Here is a 26379-nt window from a genome sequence, read left to right as displayed (position 1 = left end):
AAATGCCCTCGCACAACGCTGTCCGGAAACACTGCTGCGAATCCGACACCATCTGAAGACTTAGAGCCATCTGTGTACACAGCGATGGCATAAGAATGAGAGTGGAAGTGATCAAGAAAAAGAGAGCGGGAAGCCACAGTAGGCAGTTGGGCTTTCGAGCAAGGGAGTGAGAAAGAACAGACCCGAACAGCTGGAACTTCCCAGGGGGGTAGGGAAAAGTAAGATGCTACATGAACATATAAAGGAGTTAACTGAAGGGAAGACAAGAGCGAATGTAGGCGAAGAGAAAAGGGACGGAGCAAACGGGCGGCGAACAAATAAAGAATGTCTACTAATATCGGTGACCATTCTATAAATGGAAGGATTGTGGAGATCATGAGAGCATACATAGTAGCGAAGGCAATGGGCATCACGGCGATCAGACAAGGATGGAACATTCGCTTCTGAATAGAGGCTCTCAACAGGGGAAGAGCGAAAAGCACCAAGGCATAAACGTAATCCTTGGTGATGGATGGGGTTAAGGCTAGAGAGAGTAGCAGGAGAGGCCGCTGAATAAATCTGGTCACCATAATCGAATTTCGATAAAATGAGGGCTGAATGTAGGCGAAGCAGAGTTCGACGATCAGCTCCCCAGGAAAGATGAGCAAGGGTTTTGAGAAGGTTTAGCCGGCTGTGACAAGTTGCCTTCAGAGAGGTAATGTGAGGTTTCCAGGATAACCTACGGTCAAAGAGAAGGCCTAGAAACCTGACTGTATCACGTTCGGGGATACGAGAGCCATAGAGATACAAAGGATGATCGGAGATGACAGAGCGTCTAGTGAAAGTAATTTGGTGAGTTTTGGTACTGGAAAATTTAAACCCATGTGTGGTGGCCCAAGTGGAAACACGGTCGACCGCATGCTGGAGAGAAACTGCAATGAGGTGACAGTCAGCGCCTGCACAAGCAATAGCAAAGTCATCAACATAGAGTGATGACCAAATATTGGGTGGAAGAACAGAGGCCAAATCATTTATAGCAAGGAGAAAAAGTGTTGTGCTCAGAACACATCCCTGAGGGACACCTTCAGCTTGGACAAAGTCTGGGGAAAGCACATTATTGACTCGAACATGGAAGGATCTGTCAGTTAAAAAGTTCTTAAGGAAGGATGGTAGATTGCCTCGGAGGCCTAAGGAGTGGGCTTGGGCCAAAATATTATACCTCCAAGTTGTGTCATATGCCTTCTCAAGGTCAAAAAATATGGCAATAACTGAGTGATTATTTGCAAAGGCATTACGAACATACGTATCCAAGCTTAGTAAGGGGTCTATGGTAGAACGGCCCTTACGAAAGCAATATTGACTAGCGGAGAGACTGTTGTGTGTCTCTAAATACCACATTAAACGGCGATTTACCAAACATTCCATCACTTTGCAAACTGCACTAGTAAGAGCGATGGGACGATAGTGGGAGGCATCATGTCCTGTAGTACCCGGCTTGCAGAAAGGGAGAACAATGGCAGATTTCCACAGCTGGGGAAGAACTCCTTGTGCCCAAATAAGATTGAAGAGGTGTAAGAGAACTACAAGGGCTGACTGATGTAAATGTTGTAACATACGAATATGAATGTCGTCAGGTCCAGCTGCCGATGATCGGCAAGCTGAGAGTGCTGCCTCCAGTTCCTGAAGTATAAAAGGCACATTATACTGTTCTTCTCTGAGAGAAGAAAAGTCCAAGGGTACTAACTCTCTGGCAGACTTTCTGGAAAGAAACGAGGGGCACAGATGGAGCCCCCGGGAAATACGGACCAGATGAGTGCCAATTTCAATGGCAACGTCGAGAGGGTTTGCTACATCAATACCAGCGACCCGTAGAACAGGAGCTGGGTCAGGAGAGTATTTACCACTCAATATCCTCACTTTTTTCCAGACTGCACTCATAGAGGAAGCAGAGGTGATGGTGGAAACATAGTCTCGCCAGCAAGTGCGTTTAGCATCACGGATGACACGGCGAGCGATTACACGCTTCTGCTTAAAATCAAGAAGTCTCTCATTGGTTCTATTGTATCGGTACCTGCCCCATGCAGCGCATTTCAAACGTACTGCATGAGCACAAGCAGGAGACCACCAAGGCATGCACTTCTGAGAATGCTTGCCTGAGGTTTGGGGTATAGAATGAGAAGCTGCGGTATAAACTGACGTCGAGAAGAGGTGTAGGAGCTCATCAATGGAGGATGAAGAAGGAACCTCACTAAAAGCAGTGAGCTGCGAGTAAAGGTCCCAATTTGCCCGATCAAATTGCCAGCGAGGGCTACGGAAAGGTGGTGAATATGAAGGAGAGGTAAGAATGATTGGAAAATGATCGCTGTCATGTAAGTCCGGTAGAACAGACCAGGTGAAGTCTAGTGCAGTGGAGGAAGAGCAGACTGATAGATCAATGCAAGAGAGAGTATGAGTACGAGGATCAAAATGGGTGGGAGTACCCGTATTTAAAACATGGAGGGAGTGAGAGGCGAGAAAAGCCTCCAACTGGATGCCATGTGAGTCACAATGAGACCCCCCCCCCCAGAGGAAATGGTGGGCGTTAAAATCACCAAGTAACAGAAGTGGTGGTGGTAAGGATGAAACAAGAAAGGCAAAGTCTGGGATAGAAAATGCTCAAGAAGGAGAGAGATATAAAGAACACATTGTAAACCACTTATTCAAGTGGATATGGGCTGCAGTGTAATGCAGCGAGGTATGGACAAATAGTTGATGGTACGGAATATCATTGCGTAGAAGAAGGGCACTTTCATTAAAGGTCCCATCTGAGAAAGGATCTGAAGAATACAATAAATTATAGCCTGAGATAGGTTGGAAAACAGCTGAGTGTAATTTTGGTTCTTGTAAGCAAGCACCAACAGGGGAAAACCTGGAAAGCAACATCAGAAGCTCACCCCGATTACCCCTGAGGCCGCGGATATTCCATTGTAAATAGGCCATGATTGGCGATGAAGAAAATACAAGGAATCCGTAGGGAAAGGCACCTATGGACTAGAGGGGTTAGAAAAGTCAACGTGTGGTGGCATTGGAAGACGTTCAAGCAGCGAAGGAACGGAGCATTGCGAAGAATGGGGTTGTGAATATGGAGGAGAGGGAAGAGAAGGAACAGGAAGTGAATTAGTGTCCACTGAAGGTTTAGTCTCTGCAATATATTCTGAAATGGCTTCAAGTGTTTCTGAATTCAAAGATGTATGGGAGACCATATTGGAGGTAGAAGGGGGAGGGTGAGTAAAGATTGGGACAGTAATGGATTGTACCAAAGTAGAGGGGGACGAAAGAGTGTAAGGGACTGGAGATGAAGTGTGGGGGGGGACAGAAGAGGCAGAAACCTGGGAGGTGGCAGAAGAGGGAGAAACTTGGGAGGGGACGGGGGTGGAAGGCATAGTATGAGGAGGAGGGTGAACCTCCACACTTGTAACAGAGTCAGAGAGAGGGGAAGAACTAGACACAGAGACTGGAAAGGTAAAGTGAGGAGGTGGAAGAAGGGAAGGAAGCGGCAAAGAAGATTTGAGCACTGGGGATTTTTTGGACTTCTGAGAAGTAGAGGGGCGATTGGTATAAGGTGTCGTATGGGGTCTTGTTGACACTGGGGCTTGTGAGGAAGGACGCGAAGATGTGAGAACAGACTGAGTTGTAGTCGGGACGTCAGAGCCAAGGACAGCAAAAGGATTAGATGCCGGAGTGGCTATGGGAGGGGTAACAACAGAGGAGGCTGCAGAAGATGGAGGCGGAGATGAGTAACTGCCATAGCATAAGGGAGACCTTCTGCCTCTTTGAGGCAACGGATTTCACGTTCATTTAAGTAGACCTGGCAACGGCAGGAGTACGAAAGGTGAGCTTCATTACAATTAAGGCAAGATGGAGGTTGACTGCAAGATGTATTAGAATGGTTGTCGGCACCACAGACTGGGCATTCGGCTATAGATCTGCAATATTTCGCTGGGTGACCAAAACGCCAGCAATTTCTACACTGTTGCGGTGTAGGTATCACTTTTCGAACTTGTAACCGATGTCCAGCGACATATACAGAGGACGGGAGTTCTCGGCTGTCAAAAGTTAAACGAGCCACATTGCAAGGGTAACGTCTCCGCCCACGGGCAGGAAGGACATAAGTGTCTACTTTGAGGATTGGGAGATCCTGGAGTTCCAGCTGTTCAAGAATGTCATTGCCACATGACTGGAAATTCTGTTGGACTATGGTATGGGGCAGAATGACAGTACCACTACAAGAATTGAGAGAAAGATGTTTTTCAAGAGTGATAGGAGTAGTATCGATATTCGAAAGGAGAGAAAGATCATGAGCTTGGGTAGCATTCTGGACAGCGACGATGCGCGTACCGCTCTTGAGAGCATGAAATGAAATATCTCTACCAACATGACGCAGGAGCGCTTTGCCAATACTATGGTCAGAAAGATAGGCAGAAGAAGAAGTCGGTCTTAAAGTAAAGAATTTAGTCCATTGTGTGGTCCGAAACTGAGCGTGGAGAGGGAGTGCATGACGTGTCGGTCTTTTCCGAGTAGAATGGGAAGGTAACGAAGGAGCATCATCAGGAGATTGACGTTGGTGTTTAGGAGTAGGACCGGAGTTGGTCCGGCGTGAAATGGGCTGGCGATTCGAAAATTGCTGTACCGTAGAGGGAGAGGCCGGAAGCATAGTCAAAGGAGAGCGGAGGTCAGACAAATCGAAGGAGTCAGTCGAAGCCCCGGTACCTGAAGCGGGTGAGGAAACAGCACCAGCAATAGGTACAGGGGCATCAGGAGTGTCCGAAGAGTGGTCTAAAAACAAGCAGAGTCAGAATGGGGTGCGGTATCAAGAAGGGGCCCGGGGGTAGTGGGTTCATGGATTGGGTTCTCCATGGTTAGGTTACTCCTTTGCTTTTTGTTTTTAAGAAAAAAAAAAAAAGAATGAAGAAAAGAAAATAAAAATAAAAAAAAAATAAAAAAGGGGGGGAGCGGGGAGGAATAGTTCCCAGGAGGAATGAAAGGGCCGGAAATCTCTCTCCGTGCACAAGAGGACCTCAGCACCGCTAGTAGCGCAGATGCAGCATGGAACCCGTGCCATACCCTACCCTTCATGCCAGTAAACCAGCAATCCGGGATAGCAACCTCACATCTGCCGAGCTACCTCGGTGGACAAAAGAGAGGGCAGCCGATATCCGCCACAAAGCATACCTCCTTAGGCCACCACCCCCGGAATCCGAAAGGTGGCTTCCAGAGATACACCCGTCGCCCAAAAGACACCCAAAGCTACTCCGGGATACCGGAGAGGGATCTGGACATCCCCAGGCGATCCAGATTCCACGGCAAACTACGCCACTGCCAAGAACCTCAACGGAATGGGATGGACCCCGGTATCCTTTCCCCTACCTAGGAACTAGAGAGCCTGTGGGAGAAATCCCAAAGGCCAAAAAGAGGAAGGGCAAAAGGAAGGGGTGGGGAGGAGGAGGAGGAAAGGAAAAAGGGGAGGATGGGATAGGGAGGGGGGGATTGGGGGGTAATTAGGTTCAGTCTGAGGAAGGAGACTGACAGGTCTGATTCCTCAGACCAAGAGCCTCTTCACCACAACAAGGAGCCCCCCTTGAAGAGGGACCACGTATTAGACCATCCAGTTGGATATGTATTGGATGGTGATGTCATTTGTCTACTCTTGAACATCGGCAAGAATTGAACATTTCCACTTCTTTAAGCTCAGCTTCAATGTACTTTCCATCATGAAACCAATCAAATCATATCTACTTCTGTAATATATTTTCCATTCTATCAAATGAGACAAAAAAAACAAAAAAAAACGAGAATACAACCATAAAAACCATACGAAAATACACTGCAAAGTCACTGTTTTACACCAAAAAAGTCTTTTTTTTTTCTCATGCAGTGTGTGCTGCAGGATTTTTTTTTATATGCACACCTACCACACAGATCTATTCTCTTGTATGTAGGCCCAAATTTACTGGTCACAGCTTATCTGAGCTGAGCTGAGCTCATGGCAACCGACAGTGGCTTCAAAGCCACCTTATCTTTTATGGACAATGTACGGTGTATGTGATTTACACAACAAGAAGCATTTCTTTTATTCATTGGAACCATGGCTAGGGTAAAGAGTGAGCAGGTTATAACAATAAATGGAGAAAAAGAAACAGTAATGACTTATGTAGCACGTAGCGCCACCAAACAGTAGTGGCAGGTTGGTGTGGCGACCCCAGAAATTTGAAATTATGCTAGCTGGAACTGGTGCTGGATTACTGATGGGACTGGATTACTGATTGCCGGATTAGTGATGGCCTACCTGTATTAGCATGTAATTTTTGGATATTCAGTATTAAATACAGTACATACATTGTCATAAATGATGTAGTCAGATTCTTCTCAATGAAATATTTAGAACATTAATGGAGGTGGGCCCATATCTCCATGACTGTGTTGTGTTTAAATATTTTTGCACTAGGGTAAAAGTACAGTGGTACCTCGAGTTATGAACTTAATCTGTTCCAGAAGGCTGTTCGAGTGCAGTTACCAAACGAATTTGTTCCCATAAGGAATAATGTAAATTAGATTAGTCTGTTTCAGACCCCCAAAAATACACTTACATAATTGTTTGAGTTGGGAGCTGTGCAAAACTTGAGGTACCACTGTACATATTTTATTAAGCATCAGCAAATTTATTTTTATGTACCCCGGGTGCTGTATTTCCCCCTACAAGTTTAGCATTCTCCAAATGAATGTACAATAATAATAATTATGATAATGCATACAGAAATAACAGACATGACATCTCCAGTGCCCTCCAGCTTCTCACCGCAACATTTAAAATCTGCACTTCAGACCCACATAAGTGTTTGTACCACTATACTCTGGCATATTTCCTTTTTGTCTATACTCACTTTCAATTTCCTCCTTTTACATACCCTTCTGAATTCTTCCACCAGTTTTTGCAACTTTTCAGAATCTCCCATCTGCTCTCATGACCTTCATGATCCTTCTAAATACAGGATGGTAAAGGATGTTAACGGAGATCCATTATTTGACTGCTGCTCTTGTTGACTCGCTCTTGGCTTCTTTTCAGTTGCCCCCTTTATATGTTCATCTCATAGCCCTTTATAACTCTCCCTCTGTTGCCCTCTCCACCCTTGCTACTCTATGATCCTGCAGTATCCCCTGCCCCACTGTGCTTATGACCCTTGTAGGTTTAGCACTTTTTTTTATTGTAATAATATATGTTCATCTAGCATCTAACTTTTCTCTTTCCCTTTGTGAGGTTCTGACAGTTCAAGTCTGTTCTTCTCCACTGCCATGTATGAAGGCCCAAATACAGCTGCTCCTCACACCCTTTTTCTTAACTTCCTGTCTCATTCTCGTGCCAGTGCAGTTTACACTGATACTGATACTTCTAAATCCTCTGACAGTACAGTTTGCAACAGCATTCCCAAACAGTGTTGTACAAGGTCATTCATTAGACTTGGCTAGGATTTTCACAGCTGAACTGCATGCAGTTCTCAGTGATTATATGTATTGCATCCAGGCCTACCTCAACATTTGTGGTAGTTTCAGACTCCTTTAGTGCTTTGCAGGCTATCAAAAAATTTAATTCGCCTCATCTAGTTATTCATATACAACTTTGGTTGTGTTGCATTTCTAGCAAAAGCAAAGACATCGTTTTCTACTGGGTTCCTAGTCATGTGGATGTTCAGGGCAATAAGCAAGAGGACTCTGCTGTGCAGTCAGCAGTACATGACCTTCACATTTCATATAGGGATATTCCATTCTCAGACTATTTTGCTGTTAATCTCAAGCCATCTTTGCATCTGTTGACAAGAACATTGGTCTGAGTTGATTCATAAATTATTCTGTCAAGCTGTGTTTAGGATTCTTTTTTTATCTATGTTGTGGTTGGGAGACTATGCTTTCCCGTTTTCGCATTGGGAACTCGTCTCACTCATGGATATCTCATGGAGATGTGCCCAGTTCCACTATGTGATAATTGTCAGGTTCCATTTTCAGTTTGCCATACATATTCTATTAGACTGTCCTGTCTACCAGTGAGCATACAGAATTTACTTCTGTTATTGTCACCGCTCTGACACCCTTACTTCATCTTCCCTCCTCGCTGATGGCCCCACCTTTGACTCAGATTCCTATAGTGGCACCAGTAATTGATGAACATATGACATGCCATGTCTCTCCTGCAGATAGCAAACTTGATATTGCCAATTGAAATGTGGAATAAGAGCAGGAGTATGAGGGGGAGATTTCCTACACAAGGCAAAGCGGAAAGCATTCATAAGAGAGGGTTACCATTAACCACTGAACGATCCAAACATGTATATATCTGCACACTTATTGAGGTTTTAATACTTGGTGCTGCATCCTTTACACTTAATCATGTCCCTCAGCCATGTAGGAAGACTCTCACACAAATTCTTGAGGGTTTGGGGAGGTACATGCACATATATTATTCCATGCTTAACGTAGAGCAGCCTCCAGCCGTGGGATGGAACTGATATCCTTGCCCAGTAAACTTCGTTTCACTATTGACCAGAGGTTCTCAATAGGGTTTAGGTCTGGTGAATTGCCTGGCCAGTCATTAAAGAACCTCACTTCAGTCCTTAAGCCACTGAATTACAAATTTGGTGGTATGACATGGTGCACCGTCCTCCATAAAAACCGTAGCCCCACACTTGTCAAATGCCTAAGATAAATTGTCACACAACTCCAGGTAATTATACTGGTTTTTGGGAAGTACAATGAGTTCACCAACACTCTGAGTGCTGAAACACCCCCAAACCATGAGCAAGTCTGGGTGTTTGGTGGTCCTACAGATGTAGCGTGGGTCTAGCGGGTCACTGCCTCTGGGCCGGTACACATGTCTTCGACGGTTACAAGTGATGGAGAAGGTTGTTTCATCACCCCAAAGCACTTCACACCACTGTTGAGGATTCCAGTGAAGATATTTATTTGCATAATCCAGCCTACATTTCTTCTGTGGCTTGGAGAGGATCGGTTTCTTAACCTGGCGGTGACTACTGTAGCCCAGTTCTGACACATGTCTGTTAACAGTACTTACAACCACCTCTGAGACAAGATGTGGGTTCTTTTCTTTCATTCCTCTAGCAGTTATCTTAGGTGTACTCTCTAACTGCTTTAACACAGTTAAGGTACGAACACACGTCTTCTTCGAGGGGCGAGGCCGAGGTTTGGCAGACGGTAACTCGACACTGCCACCAGTCTTGAAACTCTGCACCCAGTTCTTCACTGAATGCTCGCACACCAACATTCTCCACTATTTCTTTTGTCTGGTGCCCAGCTTTGTGAAGCCCTATGATTTGAGCAATAGTTTCAGGTGTTAAAGACTTCCTTTAACCCATAATCAAACATGTATAGCCCCAAAACCAAAGGGAGCACCAGACAAATGATGGGGCAGATGAGAGACAAAAGTGCAATACTTCCTCTCACCACAGCAGCCACATGAGCACTGAGGAGTCACAGTGGAATGTGGCAGCAGGCCATGACATCATGCTAATGGCTGGTACCCGGCATAATGCACTGATGAAAAAATCCCCCCCCTTGTATGGTAGCTACGCCTTTGAGTTTCATCACGGCATTATGCCAGGGCGCTCACCCAGCATAATGCCGTGACTAGCACTTAAAGGTATCGTGTTATCATATATAGTTATCATAATTATATATATATATATATATATATATATATATATATATATATATATATATATATATATATATATATATATATATATATATATATATATATATATATTTTCAACGAGTCGGCCGCCCTCAACTACCTCAAGTCATACCTCAGCAACAGAAGCCAATATGTGAACATTAAAATGGTATAAAATACCGACAGGTTGTTAGGTAAGACACATATGCAACAGTTAGGTATCTTTATTATGAAACGTTTCGCCTACACAGTAGGCTTCTTCAGTCAAGTACAGAAAAGTTGATAGAAGCAGAAGATACTTGAAGACGATGTGATCAGTCCATCACCCTTAAAGTTTTGAGGTGGTCAGTCCCTCAGTCTGGAGAAGAGCATTGTTCCATAGTATGAAACAATATTGTTTCATACTATGGAACAATGCTCTTCTCCAGACTGAGGGACTGACCACCTCAAAACTTTAAGGGTGATGGACTGATCACATCGTCTTCAAGTATCTTCTGCTTCTATCAACTTTTCTGTACTTGACTGAAGAAGCCTACTGTGTAGGCGAAACGTTTCATAATAAAGATACCTAACTGTTGCATATGTGTCTTACCTAACAAGCCAATATGTGTACGCAAATGGGGCAAGCTCTTCCGCTCAACCAATTACAGTTGGTGTCCCACAGGGAAGTGTCCTTGGCCCTCTTCTCTTTCTCCTATACATAAATGACCTACCAAATGCTTCGCAATTACTCAAACCCACACTTTTTGCAGATGACACTACATACGTCTTCTCTCACCCGAGCCCAGTCACGCTAGCCAATACTGTAAACACCGAATTACAGAAAATATCTACCTGGATGAGGACTAACAAACTTACACTAAACATTGACAAAACCTACTTCATTCAGTTTGGTAACAGAGCTACAGATGTACCGCTTAACATAACGATAAACAGATCACCTATCACAAAGCTAACAGAGGGAAAATTTTTAGGAATCCACCTTGATAATAGACTCAAATTTCATACACATATACAACAAATTTCTAAGAAAATTTCCAAGACTGTAGGCATACTATCGAAGATACGGTACTCTGTTCCACAGTCAGCCCTCCTGGCCCTTTATCACTCTCTTATTTACCCCTATCTCACCTATGGAATTTGTGCATGGGGCTCAACAACAATTAACCATCTCAGACCACTAATTACCCAGCAAAAGGCTACAGTTAGAATGATAACAAATTCTCACTACAGGCAGCACACTCCACCAATATTCAAAACACTCAACCTACTCACCATACAAAACATCCATACTTATTACTGCACCTATTACATACACAGAACACTTAACTCTGATATTAACCCTCCCCTCAAACATCTCCTTGCCAACCTCAACAGAACACATGACCATAACACAAGGCACAGATCACTCTTTGATGTTCCTCGTGTCCATCTCACGCTATGCAAAAACTCAATGCACATAAAAGGCCCTAAAATCTGGAATTCATTACCTGTAAATATAAAAGAAACACTACCTGTTTATAAATTCAAGTCTCTTCTCAAAGATCACTTACTCACTCAAAACCAAATAAATACTGAATAACTGAACCTTATAAATTGTATATCCTAAATGCTACTCACAATTATATCACACAAATGTTAAACCTAGGACCCAATCTAACTTTGTTATTTTTTTAAATACACTACCTAACAGAATACTCCATTCGACTGAATGTACAGCAATGCATGCAACCATATGACCTGTCTTTGTAATACTCATTTGTGCTTTATAGTTATATGTTTACAATAATGTTTTATCACTGATTTCATCATTGCTTAGTTAATCTTAAGTTAATTTTAAGCCAGCCCGTAATGCTATGCATATAAGTGGCTTTGGCATGCTGCTCTTACCTGTATTTTTTTGTACCTCTGTATGTATGCTAAAATTACTAAATAAATAAATAAAATAAAATAAATCATTCAACACTTTCACCTCACTCACACATAATCACTGTTTTTGCAGAGGTGCTCAGAACACAACAGTTTAGAAGCATATACATATAAAGATACACAACATATCCCTTCAAACTGCTAATATCCCAAAACCCCTCCTTTAGAGTGCAGGCATTGTACTTCCCATTTCTAGGACTCAAGTCCGGCTATATAAAAATAACCGGTTTCTCTGAATCCCTTCACTAAATATTACCCTGCTCACACTCCAACAGATCGTCAGGTCCCAAATACCATTCGTCTCCATTCACTCCTATCAAAGACGCTCATGCACGCCTGCTGGAAGTCCAAGCCCCTCGCCCACAAAACCTCCCTCACCCTTCCAACCTTTTCGAGGATGACCCCTACCCCGCCTTCCTTCTCCTACAGATTTAAATGCTCTCCATGTCATTCTACATTGATCCATTCTCTCTAAATGACCAAACCACCTCAACAACCCCTCTTCAGCCCTCTGACTAATACTTTTATTAACTCCACACCTTCTCCTAATTTCCACACTCCGAATTTTCTGCATAATATTTACACCACACATTGCCCTTAGACAGGACATCTCCACTGCCTCCAACCGCCTCCTCGCTGCTGCATTCACAACCCAAGCTTCACACCCATGTAAGAGTGTTGGTACTACTATACTTTCATACATTCTCTTCTTGCCTCCATAAATAACTTTTTTTGACTCCACATATACCTCAACGCACCACACCTTTTTTCCTTCATCAATTCTATGATTAACCCCATCCTTCATAAATCCATTCACTTCTTCAATATTCCTCCTCCCCAATTTGATATCCAATTTTTCTTTATCAAAATCATTTGATACCCTCATCACCTTACTCTTTTCTATGTTCACTTTCAACTTTCTACCTTTACACACACTCCCAAACTCATCCACTAACCTTTGCAATTTTTCTTTAGAATCTCCCATAAGCACAGTATCATCAGCAAAAAGTAACTGTGTCATTCCCATTTTGTATTTGATTCCCCATAATTGAATCCCACCCCTCTCCCAAACACCCTAGCATTTACTTCTTTTATAACCCCATCTGTAAATATATTAAACAACCATGGTGACATTACACATCCCTGTCTAAGACCTACTTTTACCGGGAAGTAGTCTCCCTTTCTTCTACACACCCTAACCTGAGCCTCACTATCGTCATAAAAACTCTTTACAGCATTTAGTAACTTACCACCTATTCCATATACTTGCACCATCTGCCACATTGCTCCCCTATCCACTCTATCATATGCCTTTTCTAAATCCATAAATGCAATAAAAACTTCCCTACCTTTATCTAAATACTGTTCACATATATGCTTCAATGTAAACACTTGATCTACACATCCCCTACCCACTCTGAAACCTCCTTGCTCATCTGCAATCTTACATTGTCTTACCTCTAATTCTTTCAATAATAACCCTACCGTACACTTTTCCTGGTATACTCAATAAACTTATTCCTCTATAATTTTTACAATCCCTTTTGTCCCCCTTCCCTTTATATAAAGAGATTATACATGCTCTCTGCCAATCCCTAGGTACCTTCCCCTCTTTCATACAAATATTAAACAAAAGTACCAACCACTCCAACACTATATCCCCCCCTGCTTTTGACATTTCTTTCGTGATCCCATCAGTTCCAGCTGCTTTACCCCCTTTCATTCTCCGTAATGCCTCACGTACCTCCCCCACACTTACATTCTGCTCTTCTTCACTCCTAAAAGATGGTATACCTCCCTGGCCAGTGCATGAAATTACCGCCTCCCTTTCTTCCTCCACATTTAAAAGTTCCTCAAAATATTCTCGCCATCTACCTAATACCTCCCTCTCCCCATCTACTAACTCCCCTACTCTGTTTTTAACTGACAAATCCATACTTTCCCTAGGCTTTATTAACTTGTTTAAGTCACTCCAAAATTTTTTCTTATTTTCATTTTTTACAGTGCCTCTCCCACTCTATCATCTGCTCTCCTTTTGCACTCTCTTCACCTTTCTTTTACTCTCCATATACGCTGCTCTTCTTATAACACTTTTGCTTTGTAAAAACCTCTCATAAGCTAACTTTTTCTCTTATCACACCCTTTACTTCATCATTCCACCAATCACTCCTCTTTCCTCCTGCCCCTACCCTCCTATAACCACAAACTTCTGCCCCACATTCTAATACTGCATTTTTAAAACTCATCCAACCCTCTTCAACCCCCCCACTACTCATCTTTGCATTAGCCCACCTTTCTGCCAATAGTCGCTTATATCTCACTCAAATTTCCTCCTCCCTTAGTTTATACACTTTCACTTCCCTCCTACTTGTTGCCACCTTCCTCTTGTCCCATCTACCTCTTACTCTAACTGTAGCTATAACTAAATAATGATCCGATATATCAGTTGCCACTCTATAAACATGTACATCCTGGAGCCTACCCATTAACCTTTTATCCACCAATACATAATCTAACAAACTACTTTCATTATGTGCTACATCATACCTTGTATATTTATTTATCCTCTTTTTCATAAAATATGTATTACTTATTACCAAATCTCTTTCTACACATAGCTCAATTAAAGGCTTCCCATTTACATTTACCCCTGGCACCCCAAATTTACCTACTACTCCCTCCATAACATTTTTACCCACTTTAGCATTGAAATCCCCACCCACCATTACTCTCACACTTGATTCAAAACTCCCCATGCATTCACTCAACATTTCCCAAAATCTCTCTCTCTCTCCTCTACACTTCTTTCTTCTCCAGGTGCATACACACTTACTATAACCCACTTTTCACGTCCAATCTTTATTTTACTCCACACAATCCTTGAATTAATACATTTATAGTCCCTCTTTTCCTGCCATAGCTCATCCTTCAACATTATTGCTACTCCTTCTTTAGCTCTAACTCTATTTGAAACCCCTGACCTAATCCCATTTATTCCTCTCCATTGAAACTCTCCCACCCCCTTCAGCTTCGTTTCACTTAAAGCCAGGACATCCAGCTTCTTCTCATTCATAACATCGACAATCATCTCTTTCTTATCATTTGCAAAACATCCATGCACATTCAGACTTCCCACTTTGACAATTTTCTTCTTCTTATTCTTTTTAGTAATCTTTACAGGAAAAGGGGTTACTAGCCCATTGTTCCCGGCATTTTAGTTGACTTTTACAACACGCATGGCTTACGGAGGAAAGATTCTTATTCCACTTCCCCATGGATATAAAAGGAAAAGTAATAAGACCAAGAACTAATAAGATAAAATCAAAGAAAACTCAGACGAGTGTGTATAAATAAACGTGTACATGTATGTGTAGTGTGACCTAAGTGTAAGTAGAAGTAGCAAGACATAACTGTAATCTTGCATATTTATGAGACAGACAAAAAAAAGAAAAACACCAGCAATCCTACCATCATGTAAAACAATTACAGACTCTTGTTTTACATTCACTTGGCAGGATGGTAGTACCTCCCTGGGTGGTTGCTGTCTACCAACCTACTATATATATATGTATGTATATATATATATGTATGTGGGAGATGGCCGACTTGTTGAAAAAAAAAAATTATATATATACATACTTCATCTTTTAATATTAAAGTTGTATTCAAAAATCTTGATACAGTAAAAAAACTTTTGATAAAGAATTCCCCCCAAAATGCTGATGGATCTGTCTATAAGATTCCTTGTAAAATTTGCGATAAAGTTTATTACGGTTAAACTGGCAAAAATCTCGAACTAAGATTAAAACAACATAAATATAGCATTAGAACTGGACAAGATTCCAATGCTCTGTTTATTCATGTAAGAGATTTTAACCATCCAATTGATTTTCAAAAAGTTGAGAAAGTAGTATCAAGCAAGTCCATGGTCGACAGGAATATAATTGAATCTTGTTTCATAAAAAGCAGTTTTGACAATAATATGAATATTTCCTTTGGTCTATATAAATTAGATCCATTTGTAATTAATAGAATTTGGGAAGAATTTAATAATACACTGGACAAATAATAATTTTTAAAATTTTCTTGGGTAGAATAGTTTGTTGGTGGGTTGTGCAAAGGACCTGTCCAGTTTGGCCAGCGCATGTCAGGTGTTTCACCGTTGTGGGATCTGATAGTGAGGTGTTGGCCAGACCCCTTATATACCTTCCTTGGATGCTTTACTTTCATAGTTCCTTGATAATGTAAGTAGTCACAAAAGCGCTTGGAATTTCTCTATTCTTTCAGAGTGGTTGTTTTGCATATATATATATATATATATATATATCAGATTGGAGGGAGAGAGTATGGAGGAGGTGAACGTATTCAGATATTTGGGAGTGGACGTGTCAGCGGATGGGTCTATGAAAGATGAGGTGAATCATAGAATTGATGAGGGAAAAAGAGTGAGTGGTGCACTTAGGAGTCTGTGGAGACAGAGAACTTTGTCCTTGGAGGCAAAGAGGGGAATGTATGAGAGTATAGTTTTACCAACGCTCTTGTATGGGTGTGAAGCATGGGTGATGAATGTTGCAGCGAGGAGAAGGCTGGAGGCAGTGGAGATGTCATGTCTGAGGGCAATGTGTGGTGTGAATATAATGCAGAGAATTCGTAGTTTGGAAGTTAGGAGGAGGTGCGGGATTACCAAAACTGTTGTCCAGAGGGCTGAGGAAGGGTTGTTGAGGTGGTTCGGACATGTAGAGAGAATGGAGCGAAAGAGAATAACTTCAAGAGTGTATCAGTCTGTAGTGGAAGGAAGGCGGGGTAGGGGTCGGCCTAGGAAGGGTTGGAGGGAGGGGGTAAAGGAGGTTTTGTGTGCGAGGGGCTTGGACTTCCAGCAGGCATGCGTGAGCGTGTTTGATAGGAGTGAATGGAGACAAATGGTTTTTAATACTTGACGTGCTGTTGGAGTGTGAGCAAAGTAACATTTATGAAGGGATTCAGGGAAACCGGCAGGCCGGACTTGAGTCCTGGAGATGGGAAGTACAGTGCCTGCACTCTGAAGGAGGGGTGTTAATGTTGCAGTTTAAAAACTGTAGTGTAAAGCACCCTTCTGGCAAGACAGTGATGGAGTGAATGATGGTGAAAGTTTTTCTTTTTCGGGCCACCCTGCCTTGGTGGGAATCGGCCAGTGTGATAATAAAAAAAAAAAATAATAAATATATATTTATATATATATATTTATATATATATATATATATATATATATTTATATATATATATATATATATATATATATAGTATATATATATATATATATATATATATATATATATATATATGTATGTATGTATGTATGTATGTATGTATGTATGTATGTATGTATGTATATATATATATATTTTTTTTTTCAACAAGTCGGCCGTCTCCCACTGAGACAGGGTGACCCAAAAAAGAAAATCCCCAAAAAGAAAATACTTTCATCATCATTCAACACTTTCATCACACTCACACATTATCACTGTTTTTGCAGAGGTGCTCAGAATACAACAGTTTAGAAGCATATACGTATAAAGATACACAACATATCCCTCCAAACTGCCAATATCCCAAACCCCTCCTTTAAAGTGCAGGCATTGTACTTCCCATTTCCAGGACTCAAGTCCGACTATATGAAAATAACCGGTTTCCCTGAATCCCTTCACTAAATATTACCCTGCTCACACTCCAACAGATCGTCAGGTCCCAAGTATCATTCGTCTCCATTCACTCCTATCTAACATGCTCATGCACGCTTGCTGGAAGTCCAAGCCCCTCGCCCACAAAACCTCCTTTACCCCCTCTTTCCAACCCTTTCGAGGATGACCCCTACCCCTCCTTCCTTCCCCTATAGATTTATATGCTTTCCATGTCATTCTACTTTGATCCATTCTCTCTAAATGACCAAACCACCTCAACAACCCCTCTTCTGCCCTCTGACTAATGCTTTTATTAACTCCAGACCTTCTCCTAATTTCCACACTCCGAATTTTCTGCATAATATTTGCACCACACATTGCCCTTAGACAGGACATCTCCACTGCCTCCAACCATCTCCTCGCTGCTGCATTTACCACCCAAGCTTCACATCCATATAAGAGTGTTGGTACTACTATACTTTCAAACATTCCCTTCTTTGCCTCCATAGATAACGTTTTTTGACTCCACATATACCTCAACGCACCACTCACCTTTTTTTCCCTCATCAATTCTATGATTAACCTCATCCTTCATAAATCCATCCGCCGATACGTCAACTCCCAAGTATCTGAAAACATTCACTTCTTCCATACTCCTCCCCAATTTGATATCCAATTTTTCTTTATCTAAATCATTTAAGATAAGATAAGATAAGATTTCGTTCGGATTTTTAACCCCGGAGGGTTAGCCACCCAGGATAACCCAAGAAAGTCAGTGCGTCATCGAGGACTGTCTAACTTATTTCCATTGGGGTCCTTAATCTTGTCCCCCAGGATGCGACCCACACCAGTCGACTAACACCCAGGTACCTATTTGCTGCTAGGTGAACAGGACAACAGGTGTAAGGAAACAGGTCGAAATGTTTCCACCCGCCGGGAATCGAACCCGGGCCCTCCGTGTGTGAAGCGGGAGATTTAGCCACCAGGCCACCGTCACCTTACTCTTTTCTATGTTCACTTTCAAGTTTCTACCTTTACACACATTCTCAAACTCATCCACTAACCTTTGCAATTTTTCTTTAGAATCTCCCATAAGCACAGTATCATCAGCAAAAAGTAACTGTGTCAATTCCCACTTTGATTTTGATTCCCCATAATTTAAACCCACCCCTCTCCTGAACACCCTAGCATTTACTTCTTTTACAACCCCATCTATAAATATATTAAACAACCATGGTGACATTACACATCCCTGTCTAAGACCTACTTTTACCGGAAAGTATTCTCCCTTTCTTCTACACACCCTAACCTGAGACTCACTATCCTCATAAAACCTCTTAACAGCATTTAGTAACTTACCACCTATTCCATATACTTGCAACATCTGCCACATTGCTCCTCTATCCACTCTATCATATGCCTTTTCTAAATCCATAAATGCAATAAAAACTTCCCTACCTTTATCTAAATACTGTTCACATATAGGCTTCAATGTAAACACTTGATCTACACATCCCCTACCCACTCTGAGGCCTCCCTGCTCATCTGCAATCCTACATTCTGTCTTACCTCTAATTCTTTCAATTATAACCCTACCGTATACTTTTCATGGTATACTCAGTAAACTTATTCCTCTATAATTTTTACAATCTCTTTTGTCCCCTTTCCCTTTATATAAAGGGACTATACATGCTCTCCGCCAATCCCTAGGTACCTTCCCCTCTTTCATACATTTATTAAACAAAAGTACCAACCACTCCAACACTATATCCCCCCCTGCTTTTAACATTTCTGTCATGATCCCATCAGTTCCAGCTGCTTTACCCCCTTTCATTCTACGTAATGCCTCACGTACCTCCACCACACTTACATTCTGCTCTTCTTCACTCCTAAAAGATGGTATACCTCCCTGACCAGTGCATGAAATTACCACCTCCCTTTCTTCCTCCACATTTAAAAGTTCCTCAAAATATTCTCGCCATCTACCTAATACCTCCCTCTCCCCATCTACTAATTCCCCTACTCTGTTTTTAACTGACAAATCCATACTTTCCCTAGGCTTTCTTGACTTGTTTAACTCACTCCAAAAATTCTTCTTATTTTCATTAAAATTTCTTGACAGTGCCTGTCCCACTCTATCATCTGCTCTCCTTTTGCACTCTCTCACCACTCTCTTCACCTTTCTTTTACTCTCCATATACTCTGCTCTTCTTATAACACTTCTGCTTTGTAAAAACCTCTCATAAGCTACCTTTTTCTCTTTTATCACACCCTTTACTTCATCATTCCACCAGTCACTCCTCTTTCCTCCTGCCCCCACCCTCCTATAACCACAAACTTCTGCCCCACATTCTAATACTGCATTTTTAAAACTATTCCAACCCTCTTCAACCCCTCCATTACTCATACTTGCACCAGCCCAACTTTCTGCCAATAATTGCTTATATCTCACCCGAACTTCCTCCTCCCTTCGTTTATGCACTTTCAAACCATACCCCGGCCGGGATTGAACCCGTGGTCATAGAGTCTCAAAACTCCAGTCCGTGGCGGGTTCAATCCCGGCTGGGGTATGGTTTGTTTGCAATCGTGTCATTACGATTTCGTGAGTTATGCACTTTCACTTCCCTCTTACTTGTTGTTGCCACCTTCCTCTTTTCCCATCTACCTCTAACTCTAACTGTAGCTACAACTAAATAATGATCCGATATATCAGTTGCCCCTCTATAAACATGTACATCCTGGAGCCTACCCATCAACCTTTTATCCACAAATACATAATCTAACAAACTACTTTCATTACGTGCTACATCATACCTTGTATATTTATTTATCCTCTTTTTCATAAAATATGTATTACTTATTACCAAATTTCTTTCTACACATAGCTCAATTAAAGGCTCCCCATTTACATTTACCCCTGGCACCCCAAATTTACCTACTACTCCCTCCATAACATTTTTACCCACTTTAGCATTGAAATCCCCAACCACCATTACTCTCACACTTGATTCAAAACTCCCCACGCATTCACTCAACATTTCCCAGAATCTCTCTCTCTCCTCTACACTTCTTTCTTCTCCAGGTGCATACACGCTTACTATAACCCACTTTTCACATCCAATCTTTATTTTACTCCACATAATCCTTGAATTTATACATTTGTAGTCCCTTTTTTCCTGCCATAGCTTATCCTTCAACATTATTGCTACTCCTTCTTTAGCTCTAACTCTATTTGAAACCCCTGACCTAATCCCATTTATTCCTCTCCATTGAAACTCTCCCACCCCCTTCAGCTTTGTTTCACTTAAAGCCAGGACATCCAGTTTCTTCTCATTCATAACATCCACAATCATCTCTTTCTTATCATTTGCACAACATCCATGCACATTCAGACTTCCCACTTTGACAATTTTCTTCTAATTCTTTTTAGTAATCTTTACAGGAAAAGGGGTTACTAGCCCATTGTTCCCGGCATTTTAGTTGACTTTTACAACACGCATGGCTTACGAAGGAAAGATTCTTATTCCACTTCCCCATGGATATAAAAGGAAAAGTAATAAGACCAAGAACTATTAATATAAAATCAAAGAAAACTCAAATGAGTGTGTATAAATAAATGTGTACATGTATGTGTATATATATATACATATATATATATATATATATATATATATATATATATATATATATATATATATATATATATATATATAAAAAAATATATATATATACATACATGTATATATACATGTATAATATATATATATATATATATATATATATATATATACAGTGGACCCCCGCATAACGATGGCATCACATAGCGATTATTTCGCATACCGCTTACTTTAATTGCAAAAATTTTGCCTCGCATACCGCTTAAAAACCCGCTTACCGATTTTCGTCCGAGACGCTTCCAATGTGCGGCCTGAGCCACGCTCACATGTTCCGCCGGTGGCATTGTTTACCAGCCAGACTCCGCAATAACATCCAAGCATACAATCGGAATATTTCGTATTATTACAGTGTTTTCGGTGCTGTTTCTGGAAAATAAGTGACCATGGGCCCCAAGAAAGCTTCTAGTGCCAACCCTGTGGTAAAAAGGGTGAGAATTAGTATGGAAATTAAGAAAGATTTTGAAGGGTTTGGGGCTAACCCTGAGAAGCCTATGCCAGTTGTGGAATCCATTGTGCCTACTTCAAAAATTAAGGAAATGTGTGCACAGTGGGTTGAACTGCAAACCTTTATGGATGAAAATCACCCTGACACAGCTGTTGCAAGCCGTGCTGGTGACTATTTCAATGACAATGTTGTGGCCCATTTTAGACAAATCGTAAAGGAACGGGAGGTACAGAGCTCTATGGACAGATTTGTTGTGCGACAGAGGTCCAGTGACTCTCAAGCTGGTCCTAGTGGCATTAAAAGAAGAAGGGAAGTAACCCCGGAAAAGGACTTGCTACCTCAAGTCCTAATGGAAGGGGATTCCCCTTCTAAACAGTAAGAAGATAATGCTCTCCCCTCCTCCCATCCCATCAATCATCACCAGATCTTCAATAAAAGTAAGTGTCATGTAAGTGTGCATGCCTTTTTCAGTTTGTGTGTATTAAAATTAACATTTCATGTGGTAAAAAAATTTTTTTTTCATACTTTTGGGTGTCTTGCACGGATTAATTTTATTTCCATTATTTCTTATGGGGAAAATTCATTCACATAACGATTATTTCGCATAACGATTACCCCTCTTGCACGGATTAAAATCGTTAACCGGGGGTCCACTGTATATATATATATATAGTATATATATATATATATATACAGTGGACCCCCGCTTAACGATCACCTCCAAATGCGACCAATTATGTAAGTGTATTTATGTAAGTGTATTTATGTAAGTGCATTTGTACGTGTATGTTTGGGGGTCTGAAATGGACTAATCTACTTCACAATATTCCTTATGGGAAAAAATTCGGTCAGTACTGGCACCTGAACATACTACTGGAATGAAAAAAGTTCGTTAACCGGGGGTCCACTGTATATATATTGGGATTACCAAAACTATTATCCAGAGGGCTGAGGAGGGAATGTTGAAGTGGTTCAGACATGTAGAGAGAATGGAACAAAACAGAATGATTTCGAGTGTATAAATCTGTAGTGGAGGGAAGACGGGGTAGGGGTCGGCCTAGGAAGGGTTGGAGGGAGGGGGTAAAGGAGGTTTTGTGTGCGAGGGGCTTGGACTTCCAGCAAGCGTGCGTGAGCGTATTTGATAGTGAATGGAGACAAATGATTTTTTAATACTTGACGTGCTGTTGGAGTGTGAGCAAAGTAACATTTATGAAAGGATTCAGGGAAACTGGCAGGCCGGACTGGAGTCCTGGAGATAGGAAGTACAGTGTCTACACTCTGAAGGAGGGGTGTTGATGCTGTAGCTTTATAACAGTAGTGTAAAGCACCCCTCTGGCAAGACAGTAATGGAGTGAATGATGAAAGTTTTTCTTTTTCGGGCCACCCTGCCTTGGTGGGAATTGGCCTATATGTTAACATACATACATACATACATACATACATACATATATATATATATATATACATATATATATATATATATATATATATATATATATATATAAATATATATGTTTGTATATATGTATATGTATATATATATATATATATATATATATATATATACTTAAATATACACATATACATGTATATATATATGTGTATATTTAAGTATATATATATATATATTTATTTATTTTATTTATTTTTTTATCACACTGGCCGATTCCCACCAAGGCAGGGTGGCCCGAAAAAGAAAAACTTTCACCATCATTCACTCCATCACTGTCTTGTCAGAAGGGTGCTTTACACTACAGTTTTTAAACTGCAACATTAACACCCCTCCTTCAGAGTGCAGGCACTGTACATACTTCCCATCTCAAGGACTCAAGTCCAGCCTGTCGGTTTCCCTGAACCCCTTCATAAATGTTACTTTGCTCACACTCCAACAGCACGTCAAGTATTAAAAACCATTTGTCTCCATTCACTCCTATCAAACACGCTCACGCATGCCTGCTGGAAGTCCAAGCCCCTCGCACACAAAACCTCCTTTACCCCCTCCCTCCAACCTTTCCTAGGCTGACCCCTACCCCGCCTTCCTTCCACTACAGACTGATACACTCTTGAAGTCACTCTGTTTCGCTCCATTCTCTCTACATGTCTGAACCACCTCAACAACCCTTCCTCAGCCCTCTGGACAACAGTTTTGGTAATCCCGCACCTCCTCCTAACTTCCAAACTACGAATTCTCTGCATTATATTCACACCACACATTGCCCTCAGACATGACATCTCCACTGCCTCCAGCCTTCTCCTCACTGCAACATTCATCACCCATGCTTCACACCCATATAAGAGCAATGGTAAAACTATACTCTCATACATTCCCCTCTTTGCCTCCAAGGACAAAGTTCTTTGTCTCCACATACTCCTAAGTGCACCACTCACCCTTTTCCCCTCATCAATTCTATGATTCACCTCATCTTTCATAGACCCATCCGCTGACACGTCCACTCCCAAATATCTGAATACATTCACCTCCTCCATACTCTCTCCCTCCAATCTGATATCCAATCTTTCATCACCTAATCTTTTTGTTATCCTCATTACCATACTCTTTCCTGTATTCACTTTTAATTTTCTTCTTTTGCACACCCTACCAAATTCATCCACTAATCTCTGCAACTTCCCTTGAGAATCTCCCAAGAGCACAGTGTCATCAGCAAAGAGCAACGGTGACAACTCCCACTTTATGTGTGATTCTTTATCTTTTAACTCCACGCCTCTTGCCAAGACCCTCGCATTTACTTCTCTTACAACCCCATCTATAAATATATTAAACAACCACGGTGACATCACACATCCTTGTCTAAGGCCTACTTTTACTGGGAAATAATTTCCCTCTTTCCTACATACTCTAACTTGAGCCTCACTATCCTCGTAAAAACTCTTCATTGCTTTCAGTAACCTACCTCCTACACCATACACCTGCAACATCTGCCACATTGCCCCCCTATCCACCCTGTCATATGCCTTTTCCAAATCCATAAGTGCCACAAAGACCTCTTTAGCCTTATCTAAATACTGTTCACTTATATGTTTCACTGTAAACACCTGGTCCAAACACCCCCTACCTTTCCTAAAGCCTCCTTGTTCATCTGCTATCCTATTCTCCGTCTTACTCTTAATTCTTTCAATAATAAGTCTACCATACACTTTACCAGGTATACTCAACAGACTTATCCCCGTATAGTTTTTGCACTCTCTTTTGTCCCCTTTGCCTTTATACAAAGGAACTATGCATGCTCTCTGCCAATCACTAGGTACCTTACCCTCTTCCATACATTTATTAAATAATTGCACCAACCACTCCAAAACTATATCCCCACCTGCTTTTAACATTCTATCTTTATCCCATCAATCCCGGCTGCCTTTCATTTTACCTACTGCCTCACGAACTTCCCCCACACTTACAACTGCCTCTTCCCAACTCCTACAAGATGTTATTCCTCTTTGCCCTATACACGAAATCACAGCTTCCCTATCTTCATCAACATTTAACAATTCCTCAAAATATTCCCTCCATCTTCCTAATACCTCTAACTCTCCATTTAATAACTCTCCTCTCCTATTTTTAACTGACAAATCCATTAACTAGTTAATCTTGTTAATCTCACTCCAAAACTTTTTCTTATTTTCAACAAAATTTGTTGATAACATCTCACCCACTCTCTCATTTGCTCTCTTTTTACATTGCTTCACCACTCTGTTAACCTCTCTCTTTTTCTCCATATACTCTTCCCTCCTTGCATCACTTCTACTTTGTAAAAACTTCTCATATGCTAACTTTTTCTCCCTTACTACTCTCTTTACATCATCATTCCACCACTCGCTCCTCTTCCCTCCCGCACCCACTTTCCTGTAACCACAAACTTCTGCTGAACACTCTAAAACTACATTTTTAAACCTACCCCATACCTCTTCGACCCCATTGCCTATGCTCTCATTAGCCCATCTGTCCTCCAATAGCTGTTTATATCTTACCCTAACTGCCTCCTCTTTTAGTTTATAAACCTTCACCTCTCTCTTCCCTGATGCTTCTATTCTCCTTGTATCCCATCTACCTTTTACTCTCAGTGTAGCTACAACTAGAAAGTGATCTGATATATCTGTGGCCCCTCTATAAACATGTACATCCTGAAGTCTACTCAACAGTCTTTTATCTATCAATACGTAATCCAACAAACTACTGTCATTTTGCCCTACATCATATCTTGTACACTAATTTATCCTCTTTTTTCTTAAAATAAACCCCTTTCTATACAAAGTTCAATCAAAGGGCTCCCATTATCATTTACACCTGGCACCCCAAACTTACCTACCACACCCTCTCTAAAAGTTTCTCCTACTTTAGCAATCAGATCCCCTACCACAATTACTCTCTCACTAGGTTCAAAGGCTCCTATACATTCACTTAACATCTCCCGAAATCTCTCTCTCTCCTCTGCATTCCTCTCTTCTCCAGGTGCATACACGCTTATTATGACCCACTTTTCGCATCCAACCTTTACTTTAATCCACATAATTCTTGAATTTACACATTCATATTCTCTTTTCTCCTTCCATAACTGATCCTTCAACATTACTGCTACCCCTTCCTTTGCTCTAACTCTCTCAGATACTCCAGATTTAATCCCATTTATTTCCCCCCACCGAAACTCCCCTACCCCCTTCAGCTTTGTTTCGCTTAGGGCCAGGACATCCAACTTCTTTTCATTCATAACATCAGCAAATCATGTTTCTTGTCATCCGCACTACATCCACGCACATTTAAGCATCCCAGTTTTATAAAGTTTTTCTTCTTCTCTTTTTTAGTAAATGTCTACAGGAGAAGGGGTTACTAGCCCATTGCTCCCGGCATTTTAGTCGCCTCATATGACACGCATGGCTTACGGAGGAAAGATTCTTTTCCACACACACACACACATATATATATATATATATATATATATATATATATATATATATATATAT

General features: G+C 41.3%; 1 protein-coding gene across 1 annotated transcript in view; it reads right to left on the bottom strand.

Annotated features, from left to right (window-relative positions):
• Positions 1–26379, bottom strand: part of LOC128694629 (uncharacterized) — a 316265-nt gene that overhangs the window by 87825 nt on the left and 202061 nt on the right. The gene's annotated exons all lie outside the window — the stretch shown is intronic.

This window comes from Cherax quadricarinatus, chromosome 51, assembly GCF_038502225.1.
Source record: "Cherax quadricarinatus isolate ZL_2023a chromosome 51, ASM3850222v1, whole genome shotgun sequence".
Taxonomy (NCBI): domain Eukaryota; kingdom Metazoa; phylum Arthropoda; class Malacostraca; order Decapoda; family Parastacidae; genus Cherax; species Cherax quadricarinatus.
Note: the sequence above shows the minus strand (reverse complement) of the source record. Positions and strands in the feature narration are given on the sequence as shown.